We start from the raw sequence: 27073 nt of genomic DNA, 5'->3' as shown, positions 1-27073 counted from the left end.
CTGGCATTCCTGAGTTGTTTGGAGGATTCAATACTTCCAACTTGTTTAATAGAAAAGGCTGGTGAAATGGAAGTAATATCCCAAGGTGACTTCATGATGAGAACTTCTGTGTCACAACTATTCATCCAGCCAACTCAAAATCACATTTATCTCCTTATCAGCACATGAGCCTGAGGCTTGAAGTTAACAAACTTCTCTAATGTTAACCTAGAAATTAAAAAAATAGAAAATTCTATCAAATAGAAAAAAGGAGATATTCTTCCTCTTTGCTAGATGCTACTGGAGAATTATTCCATGAAATGAAAACAATGTGACAACACACTTTCTCTGGGACTTCATAAGGTGGATCCTTCTATCACAGCAAACTACAACAGAAACTCATGTGGATATGTAATGAGTTTGTATCTACTTTGAGGTTATTATATTTTCAAGTATTCCCCCTAGGAGGCAACATTTTCAGCTAATGCACAAATAATCTTTATCTTCATCTTCCCCTTTTTAAAAAATAAGAGATAAAAGCAAGATGGGAAGAGAACTGCTATCCCCTACTACATGCCCAATATTCACGCTTTAAAAAGAAAGAAACACTGGGTTTGGTGTTTTGGCACAATGGGTTAAGATTCTGATTGTGATGCAGGCATCCCATGTGAGTGTGGGTTCAAGACCTGGCCTCTCTGTTTCTGCTCCAGCTCCCTGCTAATGCGCTTGGGAAAGTAGTGGAAGATCCAGTTCTTGGTTGCTGCCATCAGTATGGGAAACCGGATAGAGTTCTGGGCTCCTGGCATCAGCCTGGCCCAGACCCAGCTTTTGTAGCCTTTTGGAGAATGAGCCAGCAGTTGGAAGGTCTCTCTCTTTCTCTGCATTCATATGTGTGTGTGTACACATGCATGCACACATTGTATTCTATACCACAATATCATACGCTGTTTTTTTTTTTCTTTTTCTGATCAGGAGTGTGATGTATAAATGTGAATTTTCACTAACTGCTAGTTACCACCTGTTTGAAAGCACAATTTTGCAATTTCAACCTAACTTAATTCATATGTTGATTAAACCATTTTATTCTTAGACACGTAATGCCTGGAAGCACATTGTATGAACATATCTATGCACATATTTTATATACATATTTGTATACATACACTTACATATAATTTTATATGAAGTGATATCTACCATATCAACCAAAGGTAAACAAGTGTGAACGAGGATGGGGTGCAGGACAGGCTGGATCAGGCCATAAAGTTCACATTAGGGCCACGACCAGCAGGGGGGTGGAAGGGGAACTGGCTGTGCAGCGCTAGGCTGTAGTACCCATCAGCAGGAGCTAGAACTGGTAGCAGTCACTGGTGGATGCCAAGGTGAGGTGAACTATGCCAGTCTGGAAGCAGTGTGTGCTGGGTCTGTGAGCCCTAGGGGTGAGGGATCCAACGAGGCCCTTGTCCTTGGGTCTAATGGCAAGGTGGGTGCCAGATTCGTGAAACCCTGGAGTGAGGGTTCTGCCAGGGCTCGATCCCCTGGTCCAGGTTCCTGGGCCTGCCTGTGAGGTAGGTGTCAGGTTCATGAGCCCTGGAGCCAGGAGTTCCAGGGGAGCCCAGGTCACCTGGCATGCATCCTTGGGCACACCTGCACATGGTGGGTGCTGTGTCCATACGCCCTTGGGGCAGAGTCCAACGGGACCCAGGTTGCCTAGCCTGGTCCCTGGGCCTGCTGGCACAGTGGGAGCCTTGAGGTTTCAACAGGGCCAGGTTCACCTGGCCCAGGTCCCTGGACCCACCTGCATGGTGGGTGCTGGGTCTGTGAGCTTCAGGTGCAGGGTGCCCTACAGGGCCCTTGTTGGATGCTACAGTGTGCCAATGGCACTGGGTTATCGCACTGGCCACCCAGGGGTGTGCTTATTGGGGACTTGGTGCATGGGCTTTCAGGGGTTTGGTGATGGCACAGGTGGGGGCATGTGGGGGCCTGAGATCTCATGTCCAAGATTAGTGATCTGAATTGTGGAGTTCATGTGTCCTAGCTGGGCCTCCTCAGTGGAAAAGACGTAGCAGTGAATGGCTGGCCCCTATGCATTTGGAGGATATGGCAGCCCAGTGGGGCCTGCAGAGGACATCTGCATCTATAGTAGAGGAAGGAGGACAACTACCCTAGCCGGACAATGACATCAAGTATTTGAGTGACTGAAAACTCTAAGGTCGACTATTTCAGCCAGTGGGCATTGGAAGGTGTTCCTCACCCTTGGATTGGTGAGATGGATAGAATTTCAGAACAATCCAAACAACTTGGGCAGAACGCTTGGAACATGAACACACCAGGACCCCAGATTGACATTGAGTTCCCCAACCCTGGGCCATTTGGAAAGCCCGGTGTGACTTCCCCGTTTAGCACTCCCCTTACCAGAGAAACAACAAGAAATACCAAATTTGGAAATAATGATTTCACCCACTTTTCCCTAGACCTGCATCCTTCCCACCCTGATCAATTATGTAAACATCATCAATAATACAAGAAATTTTTAAAAAGGAAAATCTATATGCTGAATAGTATGATGCCTACAGTGCAGAAATAAATGACTACAGTAAAAAAAGATAATATTTGCACACAACGTGCTCATTTATTTTTTAAAAAACATGTTGAAATGGTGCATAATGTTACAGAATTTAAAAAAAGAAGTGAAGCAGATAGGACATGAACTGGCACCCACATGGGATGCCATTACCATAGGCAAAAGATCAACTTACTACACCACAGCTTCAGTAACTTGTAGTTCTGCAAATTTGTAGTGTCATTGTCTTGTGGGTACACTCTTACCAGGTTCCCTTGTTTTGAAGAAGCTGGTGGTGCAAGTGAAATACCAGTTCAAGGTCCTGTAGCAGGCAGTGGGTGAATGGCTGTGACTCCTGCTGGCTGACTCTTCATCTGCACTTTATCCTCTTGTGGGACTCAGTGGAGAAAATGCTTTTCCAATATAAGTCTGCGATGTCCCATAAGGGGATGTAAAATCTCAAAGAAATGATTGCATAATTGTCTTCCCAGTTCCCTCCATTGCTCTGCCAACTCATCACACATCACGGGAATGGACCCAAAGTTCTACTCATTATCTGTGTGGATGTGTTCTGTGTTCACTGCTACGTTTCAAGATGGTCTTGGCTACAGTCTTAGTGTTTAAGTAACAGTTATCACTTTTCTGGAAGGGAAGAGAAAGATGAGCAAAGGAACACATGCACTGAAGTTCCATTTCAAGCTGCCCACATGTTTTCTTACAGCATTTCCCACTGGTCCCTTACTGTGATGCACAGTAGGCCAGCACAAGACCCTTATAGAGACCACCAAGGGCAGCCAGGCAGAAGCCAAGTATTCTGCATCCTGGGAAAGAATGAAGTTTAAACTTGTCCTCTCATCACCATAGACCATACAATGGCAAAAGAAGCAATATCACAGATGAAGAACTGAAAACTGGTTCTTTTAAGTGGGGGCAGTGGTGAGGGAGGAGATTTGACACTGGTTCATGGCCTTCCAAAAGCTTGTGATACTAAACAGATTACATTTACATATGTAGCATAAAAATGTCATGTTCTGGCCAGAAAGTGGTTGATACAGAAAGACAAATGCATTAAAAGGGACTGTTTGGGGGACTGGTACGGTGCCGTCACAATCTGACCCTCTGCCTGCAGGGCAGGCATCCCATATAGACACCAGTTCATGTTCCAGCTGCCTCGCTTCCCATCCATCTCCTAGCTCCTGGTTTCAGATCAGCTTAGCTCCTGCCATTGTTATCATTTGGGGAGTGAACAACTGGATGGAAGTTCTTTCTATCTGTCCTTCTCTATAATTCACCTTTCCAATGAAAATAAAGAAATCTTTCTTTTTAAAAAAAAGAAAGAAAACATGTGTATTTCCTTTCCAATGAACATTTGTGGTTGATTGTCAAAGGAATTGTTTAGATCATGCCAAGAGAACACACTAAAAGAGGTTTGGTACTGGAGAAGAAGGGGCTAACATCTGGTGAGCAACATATGTACTAAATACTGGCTTGACAATTGAGACATCCTGCTCTTTTCCCTCTTACAAAAATGACCTGAGATAGGCATAATTATTTCCATTTTCAAGTGAGGAAAGGCAACCTCAGAGATACTATGCAATGCTTTCACATCTTGCCATTAGGAGGAGATCGGAAATAGCCTAAATCTGAGCCAGCATGGCTCCAAAGCCTGTGAAGATTCAAGATGACAGTTTGAGACACAGAAGCACAGGGTATTGGCAAGTTTCAGCCCATAAACTCACACTCACACATCCATTGTAAAAATCATGATCAGTTTTTTTCTCTGTGAATTGGTATTTGCATTTTCTCCAAGCAAAATATCATGAGAAGAATATTTAGAAGTATTTTGTGTTTTCAAACTTATTTCTTACTAATTTTTTTCATTTACATCATTTGAATGTAGAAATATGTTCATAAAATAAAAGCACCCTGAATCTCTTGCACACTCACTGTTGCCTCCTGTTCCTATATATTTTGTTACAAACAAACCACTAACTCCATCACACATGGGACAGACTTCACTGTGACACAAGCACAGCAGGTGAGAATCATTCTGGGGACATTTTGTGGAATTCTGCAACAGCACCATGACACCCTCTCTGCATACTGCTTACTAAGGATGCATTATGTGTCATGATCATTATTAGTTCCATGTGATTTGCAAGTATTTGCCCCCTTCAAACAAGCTTTAATAACGTACTGACTTAAAAAGAATATAGCTTGTTGGGCAAACATTACAAGGAATATTCTGTGTAACCTGGAATGTAAACACTGAATGATATTAGGACATTCAGAGCACTAATGGGCTTCAGGACACAGTGAGAAAAGCTTTGTTGAAATTCCCAGTTACATTACTGAGCAGGCATTACTGAGCAGGCATTAAGGAAGGACTGGCTCCAACCTGCTTCTCAATGTGCATACCATTAAATGAACTGTATATTTAGAAATAGGTTATCTAAATAAATATTCACCTTAAAATAGACATACCTTGGGTTATCACTTGCATGCATTAATTTAAAGGCAACGCACATAGAGTTCTCCAGCTCATTTAACCAGGAGAATATATTTGTGTGCTGCATTCAGAACTAGACAAATAAGCTCGTCTTTGTACTAATCCATTTTTTTGCTGCTGTTGTAAAATATGAGCTGGGAGCTTTATTTTAAAAGAAGCTGCTTAGCTCAGAGAGAGAGAGAAAGAGAGATTCTATACACTGGCTCTCTTCCCAAATGGCTGCAATGGAGCTTGATTGACCCAAACCCAGGAACCAGGAGCTTTTTCTGGGTCTCCCACATGGATGAAGGGTCTAAAGGCTTTGGGCCGTCCTCTGCTGCTTTCCCAGACTATTAGCAGAGAGCTGAATGGGACGAGGAACAGCTGGGATTTGAACCCACCACCATGGTAAGCCTGAAACTTAGTCTAGTATTCTAGGGCACCTGCCTCCATCCTTGTAATTTTTTTTAAATAAAAAATTTAGTTTTTGTTTTAATTTTTAAATCTAGATAGTGAAGAAATTTCATTGTGTTATTACATAATGTTTTAATTTCCAGAGTTTTGAAATGACACATCAAGGATCTTACTGTAAAGAAATGCTTACTAGGGAATTTCTGGAATATGAACAATTATGTTATGTATAATATTTTTATAATGAGAAATTTGATAATTGGCCTATAAATAGTAAATCATTTGAGTAGAAGCAAAATACTTGTAAACTTTAGGGCCTCTATACAGTGAAGCGCTGGGTCAATATAATAAAAAATGAAATTTTGTAAAGTAATTAAAATGTTACCATATACATTTACCTAGAAATGTGATCGTGAGAAAATGGGTACAATGAACATAAATGGCACAGATTAATCTTTACTCCGTCACTTATGCTTATGCAGGTTGCTGCCAGTTTATCCAGAGTTCTCATAGCGTAAGAGTACCTGCACTCATATAGCATATAGAGAAGCGGAACCCTTTTTCCTAAATACCACCAATTCAGTAGACTGTATTCTGAGTGTATCTACTTTCTACCATCCAACTCAGTGACGCTCAAACTGCAGTTCAGACGTGTGTTGCCAGATGGCACCAAGAAACCACTGTTGTCATACTTCTCCAAATGACACCTGGGAGAGAATAAATGCTTCCCTGAAAGCCCAGTTCCAGATTCTTTACTCTTATGGTGCAGGGAAAGGGGCGGGGGCGGGTTGGACGTGGACGACAGGTGTAAGAACAACCGTAAAACCTGTGTTCCAAGTCTTCCATACGCTACAACAGAGAGCTCTATCGTGTTTGGCTGTTGCAGGCAGCCATATGGCAGTGTGGGCAGAAAGATGGGGGCACTCTTGGGTCAGGGAAGCTGTGTCCACGGTGTCCTGCGGGGACACGACTGAGGGCAGATGGGAGAAGGTCTGTGAATCCTGCAAAGATAACAGGGTGCACCCCTGCTCTCTAGGCGCCAACACTCTCTAGTGGACACCTCAGTCTCCATAAGGAGAGAAGAAATAACGCAATGAACGCGTTTTAGATTAGGATCAACAGCAAAGAGTACCGTGTACTGTGCATAGGAATTTTCTCAGCAGAACAGGCATCACAGCAAATAGACCCGTCAAGACTATTTGTTATGTCTTGCAACATGTGTTTCATTTCTTAATTTATCTTTTGTTTTAAGTGAACATGGAAATTACTGTGATGCTAGCTGGTAGCCAGAGCCAGGATCACAGCTCAGGGGAGGGGCCCATGGTGTTTGCAAACTTGACTCAATGGATCAACCGTATATTTCTGGGATTTTACATATACCTGAAGAGATATCCTGTATCTCACCATTTTCTGGATTGTGAATAAATAAACATTTCTGCAGGATCTCTAAAGGGAAGATTGGAGGTCCAGGCGTGGCCCGAGGCATCCACAAGGCTGCAGCTGTGTCCAGTACTTGAGGTTGAGACAGAGGAGATAGAAACACAGTCAACTCATTTTTCATGACTTGCTTTGTGTCCTGCTCCAGCCCCAGTCACGCTGAGTGGAGAGTAGGGAGAAAGACACACAGAGAAAAATCTTCTATCTGCTGGTTTATTTCCCAAATGCCTGTAATAGACCAAGCTGAGCAGATCCAAATCCAGCAGGCAGGAGCATTTTTTGGCCTCCCACCTGGGTGCAGGGGCCCAGGGTTTTGGGCTTTCCTCTGCTGCTTTCCCAGGCCACAGTCCTGGAGTTGATCTGAGTAGAGCAGTGGGGACTACGACTGGCACCCATAAGAGATGCTGCTGCCACAGGTGGTAGATTAACCTATTATGCCACCAGTCCGAGTAGCTTATTCTTTCAATCAATTCTCAAGTATTTTCTCTTTTAAATACTTTATCTACATACTTTTTCGCGAATATAAACATTCAAACAAGACATAACTGCATATTTGTGGATTGGAAATTAATCTGTATCTCTCCCTGCCCTGACTCCAACCCTGGATGGGTCCCAGTAGGTGATGGCGCGCGCACACACACACACACACACACTCACAATGTTTTAAAGAATATAATTATCATACTAATATTCCTTAAGAATTTGTCTTCTCTTTTTAAAATCTTTGAAAATATTATGTAAATGCAAAAATGTCTTTTCTACCTAGCGTAAATTCTCAAGCATGTACATACTTGAATTTCATTAGATTTTATAATTTTGACCTATTTAACATGTTTATTCTTTGAGTATGTTTACGTTCTAGCTTGAAAACGTGTCAATTTTTTTAATTGTATTTTGCAAATCATAGAATTTATCCAACTATCTGAGGTATAGTTTTCTAATGTTTTCTCCAAAGTTTTCATACAAACCTTGGTATTAAGCTTTAATTCGGAATTTTTTATTTTTTCATATTTTGGTACTAAAATACCTTATAGGTCATACTTTCTTGACTGTAGCTTTTGAGTTTATTGATACACAGAGAACAACAGATTTCATGGATCTCATAGACTTAACTCGAGGGATGCAATGACACTTCCCTTCTTCCCCCCTTTCCTCTCACTGTCCCTTTCTCCTCTTTCCTTCCTTTCTTTTGTTTTCCTATCAATGTGTGATAACATATTTACAGATTATTTTATTCTCACAGATCATATTTTAAAAACTGAATGTCCCGGGGTGATGGAGAAGCCCCAGGAAATTTAGATCATTAGGAACCCAGCTCGTAGGCATGCTCCTCCTCCATCATCCATCACCCAGAGAGCTGTGCGGGGAGGGATGGGGCCACGCTAGCAGGGAATCCTCTGAGCACATCTCAAGCCTCTTCTTCTCAAAGGAAAACCACTCAGGGGCCTCTGGAGAGGGTGGAGGATAAACCTCATTCCACTTCTGCATCCACCTGCCTGCATGGGAGACCAAGGTGCTGTGAGCCTGAGCCAAGTCATCTGTGAAGTGGGACTGAACTCACAGCCTGACAGAGCGGTTCCAGGCCTAAGTGAGGAACCTGGGCAGAGCACAGGGCATGCAATGGGGCTTCCCCTGTTCCTTTCTATGTGGCGATACAGCAGGAGGGCCTGTCTGAGCCCAGGACAAAGGCAGGTACTGAGGGCACCATTTCTCTCCATTTCCTTGATGGGAGCACACGTGCTGGATGAGGGAGGCAAATACCTCAGTGATGGGCCCTGGATGCAAAGTTTGAAAGATGGGAAGGTATCCACATTGTTGGATATTTCCTAATCTCATAACGTCTGTTTACCCTCTCACCTGTGAACAAACCCAAATCCAAACCCCAGGACTGGGATCACAGGTCTGTGTGTACACGTGTGTGTGTTTATATACCTGTATCTCTCTGTGTAAGTGTGAACTCACCTGGTGAGCTCCATGATCCATAGAGAAGCCAGGGCAGTGTCCCCAGGGACTGCACCTGCACTGTTCAATGCAGTTTTCAGTGCTGGGTCCTTGGTTCATGCACTGTGGCCACATCACACCATATCAGCAACCTGATGCCAGTGGAAAGGTCAAAATCCAAACATTACCAGCATTCACTGACACTGAATTAACCATCTCTACATTTATCAGTAGCTATCAGTACTGATAAATGATTAGTAGTGGGAGGTGTCTCATTTGCTCTAATGTGGAAATAAAAGGGTAATGAGTGGAAACAAAAGGATAATGAACCAGATAATTAGTATCTGGCTAAGTACAAGAGTTAAATTCAAGATATAAAGTCTTAATATCAACTTTGAATATTTTCCAATTTCAAGAGATTGAAGACTTAAATATGTATATACATCTTCCTTGGACTTCTCTCCATATACCATGCTTTCTTTGTGTCTCTGTCTTCTCTCATAAAGTAAAACATTAGAGGGACTAGTGTTGTGGCATACCAGCTTAAACCTCTGCCTGTTTTTTTGCCAACATCTCAGAAGAGCAGCAGTTCAAATCCTGGCTAATCCCACTTCCAATTCACTTCCTTGTTAATATGCCTGGGCAAGCAACAGAGAACAGCTCAAATGTTTAGACTCTGAAAACACACAGAATCAAATGTTTAGACTCTGCACACACACAGCTTAAATGTTTAGACTCTGAAACCCAGATGAACCCGCTGGCTCCTGGTCTCAACTGTTATGGGGAGTGAAACAGTAAATGAAAAATACCCCCTCTGTCTCTCCTTCTCTGTAACTCTGCACTTCAAACAACAATTAGATATTTTAAAAGGCAAAGCTACAACGAAGTGTTTTGTACATCCCTTATTAACACTCCTCTTTCATTTCTCACGGTTTATCCCACTGATTCTGTCCCTAGCATGGCAATGAATGCACTCTCACCAAGGACTAAAATTACATTTTGGTTATGAGAACTACCTATATTTCGTAAATACATTAATAAGTAAATCTGACTTTAAATGGGTTCATTTTCTAACGGGCCGATGAAGATGCCAACACCTGAACCCAGCAATGAGTCTCAGCAGAGACAGTAAGACATGTTGTGACACCTGTAGCAACACCAAAGGAAGTACAGGTCTCTGACACTGGATTAGCTTATCTGCAGCAGTGCTGGGACACCTCCCCACTCCCTCAATACTAAAGCCAACCAGACTCACGATGCCACATTATTTGGTTCATAGGTATATATTATGAATTAAACTTCTTTCCTCATTTTATGATCCTTGTCACACATTCCACATGATGTGATGTTAATATTCCTTTTCCAAGAAATATAGTAGTATGTATATGTTTATACATTATTTGACATATGAATTGAACACAGCAAAATGTTAAAAATTTTACATTGCTGTATCCTAATTGAACCCTTTATGCCTTCCTGTATTATTTGAAATGTTTTAAAACAACAACAGAAAAGGCAGGAAATGCCATCCTGGTCAACAAGCTTCTCACAACGTCAGGTTTCCACGGCAACCATGAGGCAGTCTGGTCCTGCACAGCGGAAATGACTGCAGGGCCTTTATGTGAAAGCAAACAGCTTCACTCTTAGGCCACCTGAGGAAGTAATTAGAGAAAGTAGGCTGGGAGGCAGGCCACTGGAGGAACTCTGCCCAGGTAGTGAGAACAAAGCATATCCTGTTGTCAGGAGTCTGGTTGGCTTTAGTATTGAGGGAGTGGGGAGGTGTCCCAGCACTGCTGCAGATAAGCTAATCCAGTGTCAGAGACCTGTTCTTCCTTTGGTGTTGCTACAGGTGTCACAACATGTCTTACTGTCTCTGTTGAGACTCATTGCTGGGTTCAGGTGTTGGCACCTTCATTACCCACGAAAATTTCATATGTCGTTCACCCTCATGCTTCTTACATTCTTCACAGATCATTACCAGAACTGCACTTCCTTAAGGTTTTCAAAAGATTTTATGTTATGATCCAATAGTTCCTTCCTTATTAATTAGCTAGAATCTTTTATGATAAAAACCTTTCATCATTCATTAGGTTATGTTGAGAACAGGATTATTTATGGAAAGATAGAGTGAATGTTTACCTATTTTGTAGTATTTTAACTTTACATAATAGTGATTTGTTTTCCAAGGATCTTCCAAAACTGACCAGTTTGTTTTGTTTCTTCTTTAGAAACTCATCTGGACTTCATAGATGTATGTGCCATGTCTTTTAACCCATTGTAGTCTTATTTTATACTTAGTGTCCCATGTTTGCCTACTGGAAGCTACTTCCACTTGATTTCTGAGTTCTTCTGACATGTTTTAGAGTCTCATACGTTTCCGAATAATCTGTAATAAAGCTGCCTTCCCAGTTGCATTACCAGGGAGCTAAATCAGAAGTAGAGCAACAAGTACTTACATTTGTTGCACTCAGATATGAGATGTTGGCATTAAAAACGGAGACTTATTCTGTGACTTAAAATTGTGACTTACTGTGTCACAATGCCAGCCCCCAGGTGTTGGCTTACCAAGCCAGCCAGCACATTGACATTTCACATTTAATTTGCTGTGAGGTAAGTTCCTTGATCAAAAGCACTGTACCGTGACAGTGGACAAGGCATTCCATAAGTTCACAGATGGTAGTTTTAGCAGATGCATTCTGCACAGGGCAGGCAAATTCAGATTCTGAGTGTTCAAGTAAAACAAACTTCAGTAAGAACAAATTCTGCCTCTACCGTGAATGAAGTGAAACAATGTAATCTACCTACTATTGGCTGTTTACCCTGGAGAATGGTACTGTATTTGAGAATCAGGATTTGGTATCTGCTGCTTGCTGTTGTGGCTGGGGAAAGACAAGTCATGAAAGCCATCTGCTCCTCAGCGTCCTTCTCTGTTGAGCTACGCTTTCATGAGCATTCATGCTAGACGAAAGTACATTCACTTTCTTTTTTCTCTTTTAAAGGTGTATTTATTTCTATTGGAAAGTCATATTTACAGAGAGACGGAGAGGCAGAAAGATCTTCCTTCTGCTGGTGCCCACTTTCCAAATGGGCACAATGGCTGGAGCTGAGTCGCTCTGAAACCAATAGTCAGGAATTTCTTCCAGGTCTCCCATGTGGGTGCAGGGTACCAAGGACTTGAGCCATCCTCCACTGCTTTTCTGGGCCATAAGCTGGTTGGGAAGTGGAGCAGCCAGGATATGAATTGGGATTCATATGGGATGTCAGTGGTTGTAGGCTGAGGTTTAGTCAATTGCACAATCTTGCCGCCCCGAGTACATTAATTTTTAAGATAACTTTTAAAAATACTTGCTAAGTAATTCCAACAAGTATGACATCTTCAATTGTCTTTAGTGATTCAGTTTAAGATGTTTCTGGCACCTAGTAATTAAAAATTTTTAAGGAAGATATTCCAGATTTTGGATAAAAAAATGGATTTTTCTTTTTTTCTTTTAACAATTTTAATTAGGTTTTACAGATTTAATGTAATTTGTAGATATAATTCTAAGAACATAATGATATTCCCTTCTTTCCTTATACAATGGATTTAAAAAATTGTAACCAGGAAATTTGACAGTGAGACTCCAGATTTTAATTAAATCACAGGTTTCTGCAATCTTCTGCAATACTGTTCCAGTGAAGAAAGGAGGTTATCTCATAGCAGCCAGGTGGTTGTGAAGTCTGACAGGACACTGACTCTACAAATAAACGCAAGAAGCATGGAGGTAAATAACCCAGAAGAGGCTTTGGAATGTGACCCACTGGAATACACTTGGCTCGGGTTGGGGCAGACCAGGCTGAGTCGGTTCACGTCATCCACTGGCAAGCCCAAGTGCTGAAACTGTGTGGGGGCCTGGCCGGGTTTGGTTGCGATAAAAAAAAAAAAACAGTACAAAACACAAAATGCCAAGGTGAAATGGCCTGTGCTAGTAGGGAATGCAACACCCGACCAGCACTCCTCCCACTGGTTTAGGTGAGGGACGAGAGTGTGATGGGCAGAGTCGGGGAGAGATGCGATACTCATTGGTTCCAATAGAGGTCGGGGCTCAGAAGAGAACCAACCCAGGGGTTACAACCATCAGCTGATCGGAGTGATGGACGGTGGCGGGCACTGTGCTTACTAGTAGTACATGTAGGAGCCTGGACTGGGAATGCCTCAAAGTTTTTTTTAGGGGGATTCCCCTGAACAAAATGGAGGAATCAAAGCATTAATCAAAAAAAGATGGAAAATGGAGTAGATGAATCAACCACCTCAGCTTTATGCTTGCAGCGGAAAACTGGACAAGGGGAAACCCTAAGACGGACTATGTCAATCAGTGGACTCTGCACCAGCCTCATCATACCTGGACTGTTGCTGATGATATGTTGGAGCTTCTAATTGATCGAGGTGACGCTCTGCTGGCTCTGCCTACAAACCTGAGAGGGCCTCCCTAAGAGGCCGTTGAACTTGAACTGGACAAGTGGGATGCTGGACTCTGTATGGTGTAAACTTTTAATTAGGGAATCTCAACGGAACTTGAGCTGTGGTTATGCATCAAGGTGAAGGAATTCATGATGGGGGAAGGGTTTGGGGTGAAGGGGGGGGAATCCCAGTACCTATGAAATTGTGTCATGTAATGCAATGTAATTAATGAATAAATGAATATTAAAGAAAAAAAAAAAAAAAGAAAGTTCAGTTTCCACAAGTTGTCTTTTCCGAAATCACTCCAAAGTAATAGGAGGCAAGGCCGATTAGAGTCACGTGAGTGTTGAATTCATGCTCCACACTCAGCTTTTGCTGGCATGCTGGGAGTGCAGCTGTGTTTTGCTCCATGGTGCTTGGCTGGACCAGGGAAGTCATGTGCTGAAATCTTTCTTTCTTACCAGATGTCCTGTTTCTTGTATTTTGTGTAGAGATAGACTATTACATTCTTTTTACTATTGTTTTACTTATAATACCCAAAGATTTTAGCTGTACCTAGCAGAAATATGAAGAAGAATATGTATTTCTGGATTCCAAAACAGAAACTCTCTGTTTTATTTCTAATATAAGTAAAATTTATATATTGGTATCACTCTTTTTTAACAAAAAGCATCAAGTTATTCATCTTCATGTACACTGACATTTTCACTTAAAATTAAACCCTGGAAATCCCTCTATTGTGCCAAGTAGATGTTTTTATCACTCCTCTTTCCATTTTAACTGAATTCAAATCATTGTGCAGTTGTGAAATGTTTTATTTCTTCATGACACAATGATGAGTTTGCTTCCATTTCCCAGTCACAGAGATGTCATGTGAATCTACACTTTTTGTGTTAATTTACACATAACTTTATATGTGTGTGCGTGTGTGTGTGTGTGTATTTGTGATTCTGGAAATGGGATTTATGAATCAAAGCATAAGAGAATAAATAATTGTGCTAGGTATCATTTTTTTTCTCCATAGTGGTTTTGTGAGGTTCCAATGTATAATATAATAAATTGCCACAAAACTTTTGTCTACAAATAACATAAATTTATTCTTCCGTTCCATGCTTTTGAATGACTGAAGTTCAAAATTCGTTTAGCTCGGAAAATAGAAAAGTGTTAGTAAGAGTATGCTTTTTCCAGAGGCTGCAAGGGAGCATCCGTTCCTTATCTTTTTGGTAACTTCTAGTTTTCCCTGGCTTGGTGCTTCACTACCCCAGTCTTTAACTCTTTGATCATCTTGCATTCTCCCATTCTGTCTCTGTCAATTACATATCTTCCTATTTACTAGAGAGACACTTGGACTGCATTTAGGAGCCATCTGGACAGTGCAGTGTCATCTCTGAATTTCAAGATTCTTGATTTAATCATGTATGCAAAGACATTTCTTCCTTGCAAGTAATATTTATCAGTTCCCAGGCACTGAAGTCTTGTATCCTTGCGGTCAATATTAAGCCCACTATGTTGAACAGACCAGTTTGTACGTTTGGGAGCAGTCTGAAAATGTATTTTTTCACTTATATATTGACAAATGTTTTCAATATTTTGCAATAGTAAGGAAAGTTATCTTATTATATGTTTAATTATATGTCTCTTAAGCCAAGTTTGAGCACATTTGCAGTTTTTTTTTATTAACTGATCATATATTTCTTCTATGTCTTTGGTGAAAGTGCTGTTTTAAATGTCTCTAAATTTACTAGGTTTTAAAAATAAAGAATATTGAGGTACTGAAGTTTGTGTAGTATTGAGTTCCTCCTTTCCCAAACAATGGCACTGTCGAAGAGGGAGCTAGATGAACTCTGGATAGAGAAGACAGTGAAGAGTGTATTGGGTTTCTCAGACAGTGGCCATAGCAGTGTTGAACTGTGTGGGGAAAGGCATGGACAAAAAGAAGACATCTAACTATCTAAAACCCTTTCTCGATTATTGTACTCTTCGATGGTGAACAAATTGAGGCTATGGGGAAAAGCAGAAACTCTAGGCATTCTATGTCTAGCAGTGACAGGGGTAGAAAATGAGAACAAAAGGAGGTGTTTGGTGAAGACTCGGAATCTCCAAAGAATCATCAGAAGTAAAATCCAAAGGAATCAAGATGGCAGAATAGGGTAACGACATGTTTAAACAGACGGAGAAATATTAGCCAGTGTGAAGCAGAAAGGGCACATTTCAGGAAATAGAAGAGGACAGAACAGCAGAGGGGTACCTGGAGACTGACAGGCACAGGAAAGCAGCAGACACAACAGTGTGGTGTTGCAGTGACTGATAACCCAGTGGCATTCAGCGAGTGGCAATCCAAATTGCACCTGCAGCCAGAACTATACCAGCAACCAGGAGAGAAGGGGTGTTTGCCGGGAGCTCCAGAGGTGAACCCAGATAAAGAACTGTTCATTCTGCTGGTCTGTTTGATTTGACCAGGAGCAGAGACAGAGTGGCAGGTCCCAGACAGGCAGTGTGGGAACAGGGTGGATTTCAAAGCCAAGTCAGCCCCCTAGAGCCAAATTAGGTGCCGTTTTGTTTAAAGAGGCAAGAGCTATGGGGCAGGACTGTGCATGCACGAAGCTGAGAGTGAACTCATTTCTGGCTCAGCAAACTGCAACAACGTGACATCCTACAGGTTCCACCCAAGACAGGTTCGGGTAGCCCTCAGACCTGACGACCAGCAAATCAAGAACTCTAGTAGTGGCATATCAGGTATCATTTCTTACAGTGCGCAAAGAATTTAAGACTGCAGGGGACAACAGTGAGCTGTGCATGCACTGAGCTCATTGAGAATTCACTCAGCTCAGTGTATTGCACTGGTCACACAGGAAAATATACTGGCTATGGCATTATACAGATCAAAATAGGTCCATGTGGCCCTCAGACCTAAAGTCCAACAGGTTCCAGCAAGATCAACATCAAAAACAACCTAACTATATAGGACACCTGGTGTCTCCCTAATCCTGGACTCAAACCAGAAGAGGGAGAAAGGTTGTACAGACAACAGTGCATCCTCAGCATGGTATCAGGGGAGGTGGAGAGTGTTGAGGCAGGTGCTGTGGCTACGGAGACCATGATGGAAATCTAACATAAGAATCCATACCTGGAACTCACTGGAGGGAGTGTTACAAGTGACTGCAAACAAAGAGCCGTGTACCAACTGCAATAAGTAAAATAGAACTGTACATCTGTGAGTGACACAGCTTAGAAACGTGCCTCAAGGAGAATACTCTGATAACCAGAAGTACAATGACCAAGAGCAAAAGAAGAGACAGAGGCACAATGAATTTTACTGAAGACTCCCCTACAAAGAAGCAAAACCCTATGCCAACCTCAGAGTTAACTGAGGAAGACATCGAGAAAATGGGGTATACAGAATTCAAAACACTTGTTGTAAATCTTATCAACAATGAGAAGCACTTTGAGCAGGCATTCAAGGAATTTAAGGAATATGTCACACTGGAAATGAATCAAATGAAACCTGATCTGTCAGAAATGAATACAATGGAGCAAATTAAAAGTACAGCCTCCAAAATAGAATGAAGGAGGCAGAAAAAAGAGTCTCAAAATTAGAAGATATTTCCTGTCACCAGGGGGAAACAAACAAAAAGCAGGAAGCAGAGTTGGACCAGGCCAAAAAACGTATTCAAGAATTGAAAGACACTATTAAAAGGCCAAATATAAGAGTTATGGGAATCCTAAAAGGTGCAGAAAGAGAAGCTGGGTTTACAAATGTATTTAATAAAATAAAAAGGGAAAATTTCCCTAATCTAGAGAAAGAATTGGGAAGCAAGATCCAGGAGGGGCACAGAACTCCCAACAATCTTGACAAAAAGCGATCTTCACCATGACACATGATTATCAAGCTCTCCTCAACCAAACATAAGGAAAAGATCCTTCAATGTGCACGTGAAAAAAATCAATTGACATATAAAAGAATGCCAATTAAACTCACAGGAGATCTCTCACAGGAAACTCTACAGGCAAGAAGAGAATGGCGTGACATATTCCAGATTCTAAAAGAAAAAAATTGTAGTCCTAGGATAACATATCCAGCAATGCTTTCTTTTGTCATTGGAAATGAGATAAAATTCTTCCACAGCAAAGAAAAGTTAAAATATGCCTCTTCCAAACCTGCCCTACAAAGGATACTTCAAGATGTTCTCTTGACAGAGAAAAGCAGTAGTGTCCATCAAAACCTAAGGCAAATGTGAAGAACATCCCAGTAAAATAGCAACAGAAGACTAAATCAATGAACAGCCCATTCCTAAAGTGACAGAATCAAATTACCACCTATTTGTATTAACCCTGAGTATAAATGTCTTAAACTCATCAATCAAATGTCATAGATTAGTAGACTGGATTAAAAAGCAAAACCCATCTATTTGTTGCCTACAGAAGATATCGCACCAATAAAGATCAGTGGGAACTCTATCTCATGGATTTTGATTTTTTTTTTGTTAGCTTCATCTCTTCAAAACACTTTCTTCTGATTAAATTCTTTAATGACTCATAGATCATACAGTAGCATCAGTTTGTTCAAGAACGTTCTTGATTTTCTTTTTCATTTCTTCAGCGATACATCAATCATTCAGTAGCATGCTATTTAACTTCATGGTGTTGTTAATTTATTTTTTTTCCTGTTGATTTTGTTTTGTGGCTTTTCATTTAAGGGGATGTATAGTAACTGTGTAATGGAGATTATCATATCTAGCAGCATGTAATTTAATTGCATGGCATTGTAAATTTTTATTTTTTTTCCTTTTGTTTTTGTATTGTGACTTTTCATTTAAGGGATGTACAGTAACTGTGAAGTGGAGACTGACATATCCAGATGTGAGGATACAATGTAGTATGCATCTCTACTTCCAGACAAATACGGACTCACAATGAAACTTTTTACTATTATCTTGACAATAGGATACTGGACTCTCTGCTATTGTTCATTCCCACAATGATGGGCATATGACGGTATATGAATAACTACACTTTAGTAATGATACAGTCCCCTCAGTGAGGGGGAGGGAATTGGGGAGGGGATAAGAGAAATCCCAGGGTCTATGGAACTGTATCATAAAATGATAATAATAATAAAAAGAAGTAAAATTTATATACAAAAGGAGTAAGAAGTGTTGAATACCGCATTTTGAAGAAGTGGAAGAGGAGCCGAGTTGATCCCTGGGCCTCTATCAGAAAGCCCTGGCATACTGACTAAGCTGTAGATAAAACAGATGATGGAGGCAGCAACAAGGCAAAGCAAAGAAAGGAAAAAACAGCTGAGCTTTATCACCCACCCTACACCTCAGTAAAGACTCCTTCTTCCTTCCAACCTCAGCAACTTTTAACTGGCAACACTATTCAACCCTCCCAGGCTACCACGTCCATAAATGACACCATTGAGAAGGCAAGGGAAGCAGCTCAGTTTCAAGCTTGCATCCAAGCCCAGCTGGCCCTGAAGCCAGGTCTCATTGGCAATACTAATAGGGTGGGCCTGGCCAATCTCTATGCCATGGGCATTTCTCCCCCAAAAGTAGAGTTAAAAGATCAAACTAAACCAACAACACTTGTTCTAAATGAGCAAGTTCACACTGTGGATGCCACAGACAAGGAAATTGAGTTAACACACTGCAGGCCTACTCTGAAAGCCAATATTCATGCCACAAAGAGGGAACAATTCAAATAATACCTGAAAGAAAAGCCATTAGAAGACATGGAATGCAATACCTTCCTCGATCCTCAAGTCTTAATTTCCCCTTCCCAGGGCCAGAGATGTACATTTAAATTCAATGACAAAGATAAATTTGACAAGATTGCTCAGCGATTATGCATAAAGGCTCAACTGGAGAAGCTTCAACCAGAGCTCTCACAGGCAGCTCGAAATTCATACTTCAACTAGGCTTGTTCTCATCGCTATTAGGAAGGAGCTAAAGGAAGAAGACATCCATGAAATTAAGTGGTGGAACTTTTATATCATCCCCAATGTCTTCAGCCTTACAATGGAAAATCCCAAAAGTGAAGATTATTTTGAAATCACAAATCTTGTTGAACATCCAGCCCAGCTCAATCCTCCAACTGACAATGACACACCAGTACTCTAGGGGTATATCTTACAAAGAAGGAGCAAAAGAAACTTAGAAGACAAATGAAGACAGAAGCAAGGAAAAGATGGGACCTGATGCCACCTTCAGAACCCAAAGTGTCAGAATTTCTAATATGACATGAATGTTAGGAACAGAAACTGTTTAAGATCCCACAAAAGTAGAAGCCCATGTCAGAGCTCAGATAGCAAAAAGACAGAAAGCACATGAAGAAGCCAACATTGGCTGAAAACTTAGCACAACAGAAAAAGGTCAAGAAAGTTAAAAAAAAACTTAAAGAAGATACTTCACAGGGGGTATACATATCTGTATACGGGGTTTTGAAATTAATTTGAGCAACCCAGCCAAGAAGTTCAAGACTGAGACCAACGCTGCGCAACTGTACTTGACAGGGGTGGTGACACTGCACAATGATGTCAATGTGGTAGTAGTGGAAGGGGGCTCCAAGGCCCAGAAGAAATTTAAGTGTCTTATGCTGAAGTGGAAGGCAGCTATGTTCACCACTATGCCACCAACGCAAACCATCTTATGCTGAAGTGGATAAAGTGGGATGAGCAGACATCTAACATGAAGGAAGATAATGATGAGAAATTTGATGAAGAAGCTGTGAAGAAAACCAACAACCTGTGTGCTAGTCTGGGAGGGTACTACCGAAGACCAGAACTTTGGAGAGATGAAGTTCAAACAGTACCCTACAGAAACTATGGCTTCTGAGCAATTCAAAAAGCATGTGCTGTACATTACTGGGACTTCACACTGAATGAATCTGTGTCGGAGGGTGCCGACTGACACTCCTGCAAGCCCCTGCCTCTTACTCCTTGCCTCTGTCCTCTCTTACTCTGCTTCCCAGCCCACCCCCACTTGTGTGTGTGATCTCAGAACTGTGCCAAGTAGACGCTGGGAAAAAGGGACACTTCCTTGCTCCTTTCCGAGTCAGGCTTGTGCTACCCCTTATTCCCCTCATGTGCATATAAATAAGTTTTTTTTAAAAAAGAGTATCAACATTTTGTTAGAGTAGCTCAACATATTTTTCAGTGATTTTTAAAATTTAGATGGCATGCTTTTACATTATTCAGAATTGTTTACTGTAATTTTTATGCAGTTAAATTTCACTGCCTTAATTATATTCTAATTTTGCAAATATAACCTTGTTTATGTAATATTTTCTATGGTTTTTCATGATTCTTTCTATTAATGAGCCAGTACTACACTCTTAGATTACATATATGTTGTCACATTTTAGTAACTACTAGAAATTACTGCCATGCCCTCCCATTACTTCTCTTACAAGGTTTATTGGTAAGTGTTTCTCTTTGTCCTGCCAAATAAATTTGATAAGAAACTCAGCTAAATTCATTAAAAACCTATGATATTTTCGGTGGTCCCTACCCATACCTTAAGACATAAATTACTTTGTTTTTCTACAGCACAGGAACCTGATTAGGCGACATCCAATCTCACCACATGTGGACTTCAAGGACCACTATGATGAAATAGAGAAGGAATGCATATGGCCATTCATGTGATGACAAACTGTGGCACCGGACATTAGAGATTAGTAGTTATTTTGTGTTTTCACCATAACAACACCTACTTTCTGTAGCCCCTTTTATAAACTCCCAAACACCCTCATCCAGCAGAGTTCTTGAGAATAGAAAGTCTTTTATGCTCTTATCTGTCTACAGATTAAATGTTCTTTCCTTTCCTGAAAACCTTGTCTTCATTATTTTGATTGGCTCTGGGGACAGGGACTAAGTTTTCAGTAACAATCTGAGGAACTCAAAACTTTCAAGGATAGCAAAACAACCCAGTGAAGAAATGGACAAAGAAGCTGAATAAACATTTTCAAAAGAAGAAATACAAATGGCTGACAAGCAAATTAAAATTATTCACACTCACTAGCCATAGGGCAATATAAATAAAAGTCACAAGGAGTTAGCATCTTACTCAGTTTAGAATGACTACTATCAAAAAGTAATAAAACAAATGCTAATGAAGAAGATATGGAGAAAAGAGAACTCTAATACACCATTGGTGTGGTACAAATTAGTACAGACATTATGGGAAACAGTATGGAAGTTACTGAAAACACTAAAAATAAGTCCACCTTATGACCAAACTATTCCACTGCTGGAAATATATTTTAAGTAGATTAAGTCAGAATATTAAAGGTATGCCTGAACTATCATGCTTGTTGTAGCACTATTTACATTGGAAAAGATTCAGAATCAATTTAGATGTCCAGAAATAATTACCACAAACAAGAAAATATAATAAAATACATAATGGATTATTTACCAGTTATAAAAAATGAAATCCTCTTATTTGCAACAAAGAGGACAGAATTGGAGATCAATGTGCCGAGTGAACTAAACCAGATACAAAATGACAAATACTACATGTATTCTCTCATATGTGGAAATTTAATAAATAAATGTATATGAAAATATGGATGTCATGTTCATTAGCTATATATATATTTATAGATATTGTTTTCACTGAATTTTACTCCTTATATAATTATATGTATCTCTTTCCCCACTCTATGATATTAATATACCTGTCTGATTTCTTTGCCTTTGTATTTCCCTGGTGTATACTTACTTCCAAAATTTTGAAATCTTACTGTTTGGATATACGTGTATTTTTTATTTAGAGCCTACAATGGACTTTGTCATGTGACTCATTCTGAAACCACCTTTATTTTTATGAGTATTTATATCCATTTTTAAAAGCTTATTTTTTAATTTCAAAAATTTATTTACTATGAAACTACAGTAATAAACAGTTATGCATAATTTTAAAAGATATATTTATTTTTTATTGCAAAGGCAGATTTACAAAGAGAGGGGAAGCAGAGAGGAAGATCATTCATCCGCTAGTTCACTCCCCAAATAGCCTCAATTACCAGAGCTGAGCTGATCTGAAGCCAGAAGCCAGAAGCCAGGAGCTTCTTCCAGATCTCCCACACAGGTGCAGGGTCCCAAGGCTTTGGACCATCCTCTACTGCTTTCCCAGGCCACAAGCAGGGAACTGGCTGGAAAGTGGAGTAGCTGGAACATAAACCAAAGCCCAAATGGGATGCTGGTGCTTACAGGCAGAGGATCAGCCAGTTGAGCCATCACACCAACCCAGATAAAACTTCTAAAGTGCATAAAATAACAAAGTTTCATATACCCATGGTAGGAAGTAAGCCATTGCATACCCATTTGATACTCACTTTGAAGCTTCTCTTTTTGTATTAACCTCTTTTTATTACGTAGTAAATAGTGTCTAGCATTTAGATATTTAATTCTTTAAACCGCTATATTTTGGTACAGTCATTCCCTTTAAGCTGTGCATTCCCTTTAAGCTGTACATGTTATAGTGAAATACGGTATTCTTGTTTATGTGGAGGAAGTAAGAGATACAGACACATTTTAGCACCACACATGTCTGCTTTATAAATTCTTTTTTGGTGCTTCTGAAAGGGACCCATTCATTTCCAAATTCTAGGCTGTAGGGAGAAGTAACTGAATAAGCAGGTGTTTTGTCTGTTACTTTATGAAAATCCTTTTTTTTTTTTTTTTTTTTGGTTTCTAATCTTATAACTTTCCTCATGATAAACTAGGTCAAAATAATATCTCAGTTTATCTTAAATGTGAAACATTCTTTTCACATGTCAGGAAGTAAGTTCCTTCCATTCACACAGTAACTCTTCTAGCACTATGCTGTGCATCTAGAAACTAATCTAGGACATCCTAGTGAAAAGGAACAGTGTTCTGGGAATATTTTTTTAATGCATCCAAACTGTTTCCTAACGCTCTTTGTTGGATTAGGGATACATCCTGTTTAGAACTTGATCTGATATTGAATTGCAAATGCTAAGTGTTTGTATACTTTCCTTCCCTTTTCAATATTTTCTAGTTGTACAAAGGTCTTTCAATGATGTTTTACAAAAATCATTGATTTATTTTAAAGGGAAGGAAAAAGAGAAAGAGGGAGGTGGGGGAGGAGGGAGACACAGAGAGAAATGCCCAGTCTCTAGTATACCCACTGCCAAAATGCCCTTCAACAGCCAGGATTGGACCAACTGAAAGTTAGGAGCCAGCAACTCAGTTTGTGTCTCTGAAAGGGACAGGAATCCAGCTAAGTAACTGAACCATTGTTTGCCACTTTCAGCGTGTGCATCAACAGAGAGCTGAAATCAGGAAGAAGAGCCACCAAATTCAGGCACTCTGATACTGAATGTGGATGTTCCAAGTTGTGTCTTAAGCACTATGCCAAAAAGCCTGCATTTTGAACATATTTAATTGTTCCTAGAGCCCTCTGTTTAATGAGACTCTGGTTCGAGAACTCTGTATGCTGCAACATCAGGATTCTCTCCCTCTGGAAACTGACATACTGAGCACTGGCCATTTCACGTATTCTTTCAACCATTCCCTACCCTTTGACTTCACTGCTTCCCTGAGCAGTTAGGTAAGCAAAGAGCCTACTGTCACCTTAGGCTTTATGTGGATGGGACTAGAGAGAAATATGCTGTGATACTGCACTCATTGTGTATCTTGCCACTATCTGGGACATGCAGACATGTTTTGATTGCAGAATGTCAGGTTTACTCAGGACATGTGTTTGCTCCTCTCCTAGGTGTCTATATAACTCCCCAGAAGCTGACACACTGGAGATTCCATGTGAATAGAAATTTAAGTTAGGGCTGAGTCACCCCAGTACCTAACTTCTTTGCCTTAGAGATGTTTCCATTAATATACTAAGCCACTTACTGTGGGTAGGACTGGAAATATTTCTTTATTTATGCTATTTTTTTCCACTTCCAATATCAAGACACTGTAATTGTAATAAAAATGGAAGATGAGGATAGGAAAATACAAACTACTAAAAGTGTAATACTCATGGGTAAATGCTATTAACAGCTGAATATTTTCAAAAGTTGTGAGCAATGAGATGGTATCTTGATTATAGTTTTGTAAATTTTTTCAATAATCATAAAGATTAATAAATATCAACTAATGGAAACCTTTATAATCACAAAAATATCAATAGAACCAGTAATAGTCAACTTAGCTATGCAAGTAATGACAAGGGCCCAGCGCAATAGCCTAGTGGCTAAATCCTCATCTTGCAACTACCAGGATCCCGTATGGGCACTGGTTCATGTCCTGGCTGCTCCAGTTCCTATTCAGCTCCCTGTCTGTGGCCTGGGAAAGAAGTAGAGGATGGTCCAACACCTCAAGACCCTGCACCCACATGAGAGACCCAGAAGAATCTCCTGGATCCTGACTTCAGATTGGTTCAGCTCTGGCAATTGAAGCTATATGGGGAGTGAACCAGTGGATGAAAGATCTTTCTCTTTGTCTCTCCTACTAACTTTCCAATAAAAACAATTTTTTTTTTTAAAAAAAGAGATAAAGTAATGACAAAATGGTTAATGCTTACAGCAATTTTTTCGTGCCCATTTAATCCTCTATAACATGTGAGAAGATACTGTGACTTGATTACAAGCAGGGAAACTGTGGTGTGGTGTGGTTAGGGCTGGTAAGTGGCAAACGTTGAATGCCACCAATGCAGCTGCCTGACTGGTAAGGAGATACATCTCCCCCATGTATGCCATAGCCCCTCGGGATATCGCCTTCATCCTCACTGCTCATCAGGGAAAAGTAAAAGAAATGAAACTGAGATAGCATGATTTTTCCCAGTTGGTTAGTCAGAGACTGAAAATATTGGTGAAAAAAATTGCTGCTTGGAAGTTGTGGAAATGTCTCCTGTAAAATTGTAGAAGGGACTGCCTGCTTTGTATCTCCCTTCCTGTGTCTCATGGATGTTTCCCTTACAAAATAGGTGCCTCGGGCTTGGCAGCGTGGCCTAGTGGCTAAGGTCCTCACCTTGATCCCATATGGTCGCTGGTTCTAATCCCGGCAGCTCCACTCCCTCTCTATCTCTCCTCCTCTCAGTATATCTGACTTTGTAATAAAAATAAAATAAATCTTAAAAAAAAAAATAGGTGCCTCTCCTGCGGCCCAGGCTGATACTGATTCTGCTTCTTGGTGACCTTATTATTTTGTATATTTATGAGAAGAATACATGTACACAAAGACAGGAAATACAATAGCAATACTCAAACATAATGTCCAAAGAGAAGTGTTTGTAATGCTTTCATTTGTATTAAATATTTCCACAAATTCTCCTATAGAAATATTTATGCATTATAGATGTGCTTTTATATGTCTACACAAGACCGATCTCATTATTTCCAATTGCTTTTATTACCAAATTAGGTTGAATTTGGTCGCTAAATAAAATCTATCCAAGCCTTAGGCCCCTGTAACTTGAATACAACCTTATTGGAAACAGAATCTGTGCACATACCATCAAGGAATTCAGTCTTCTGCTTCTTCCCTGTGTTGCCTTTTCTCCTAAGCGTAAACTGTAACATGAATGAGTATTCATAAAGAAGGAAGTGATGTGTGTGGCAGGACACTGTGGCCCAAATCCACCCAATGGCTTTCTATAAGTCTGCTAGGAAAAGGAGGCATTCTCAATGTCCAGGGATACAGATGGCCTCCAGAGAAGAGGTGCAGCTTTTCCTTATGCTGAGAAAGACCTATGTGAGAGAAACAAAAGTATTATAAAGGACTTTTGCTTTTGCTGGTTAAATAGCAATTTTAGCAAAAATTAATCTGTGCCATTTGAGGTTTGTATATTGTATTTGCACTTACTGTTATCTTTCCATGCAAATAAGTCTATTTAAAATATATATTTACCTATTTTATTTGGAAGGCAGAACAACAGAAAGAGAGGGAGAGTGAAAGAAAGAGATCCTCCATCCCTGGTTCATTCCCCATATTGCTGAAATGGCCAGGTTTGGGGTAGACTAAATGATGCCAGAGTTCCATCCAGATTTGCCACACAGGTGACAGGGGCCCAAATTTTCTTCTGTCTTCCCAGGATTATTAGCTGTGAACTGAATGGGAACTGGAACAGCTGGCAATAGAACTGCTGCTCATATGGGATGCAATGGTCCAACTCAACTGTACCACAATATTGGTACATACATAGTATTTCAAACAAATTAAAAATACACTTCAGTTTTGGAGGCCATTGTGACGGCTCAACCTGCCAATTCTCTGCCTTAGCACCAGAACCTTCTTTTGGGCACCAGTACATATCTCTTCTGCTCTACTTCCCATCCAGCCCCTTGCCTGTGGCCTGGGAAAGCAGTAGAAGATGGACCAAAGCCTTGGAATCCTGCACCCACATGAGAGACCTGGAAGAAACTCCTGGCTCCTGGTTTCAGATCAGCTTAGCTCCAACTATTGTGGCCTTCTGAGGAGTGAACCAGTACATAGAAGATCTCTTGTCTCTCAATCTCTCTGTAAATTTGCCTGCCCAATGAAAATAAATACATCTTAAAAATTTTTTAAAGCCAAATTTGTTTTATTTTATGGGAGCTCTTAATTTTTCATCATTGTCATGACTAAAATATAGCTCTTTTAGTGTGTTTTCTATTACAAATAATAGTATATTTAACTCCATTGTAAGAATTTCTACATTAATTAAGATTTTAGTTTTATTATTTCCTTCTATTTTATTTTTGATTTTATGATACAATTCCATAACTGTAAGATTTCCCTTACTCCCTCCTCCCCAAACCCCACATAGATTTCCCCCATATTATTACAATAGTATAGTCCTTCATA

At 40.3% G+C, this 27073-nt stretch overlaps 1 protein-coding gene and 1 pseudogene across 2 annotated transcripts in view; both read left to right on the top strand.

Moving 5' to 3' along the window:
• LOC101520270 (protein BEX1) overlaps positions 1-27073 on the top strand; it is a 184774-nt gene that overhangs the window by 110625 nt on the left and 47076 nt on the right. The gene's annotated exons all lie outside the window — the stretch shown is intronic.
• LOC101521245 (U4/U6 small nuclear ribonucleoprotein Prp3-like) lies at positions 15070-20168 on the top strand (annotated as a pseudogene).

The sequence above is a fragment of the Ochotona princeps genome, chromosome X, assembly GCF_030435755.1.
Source record: "Ochotona princeps isolate mOchPri1 chromosome X, mOchPri1.hap1, whole genome shotgun sequence".
NCBI lineage: Eukaryota > Metazoa > Chordata > Mammalia > Lagomorpha > Ochotonidae > Ochotona > Ochotona princeps.
The sequence above is the reverse complement of the archived record's forward strand: the minus strand, read 5'-3'. Positions and strand labels throughout refer to the sequence as shown.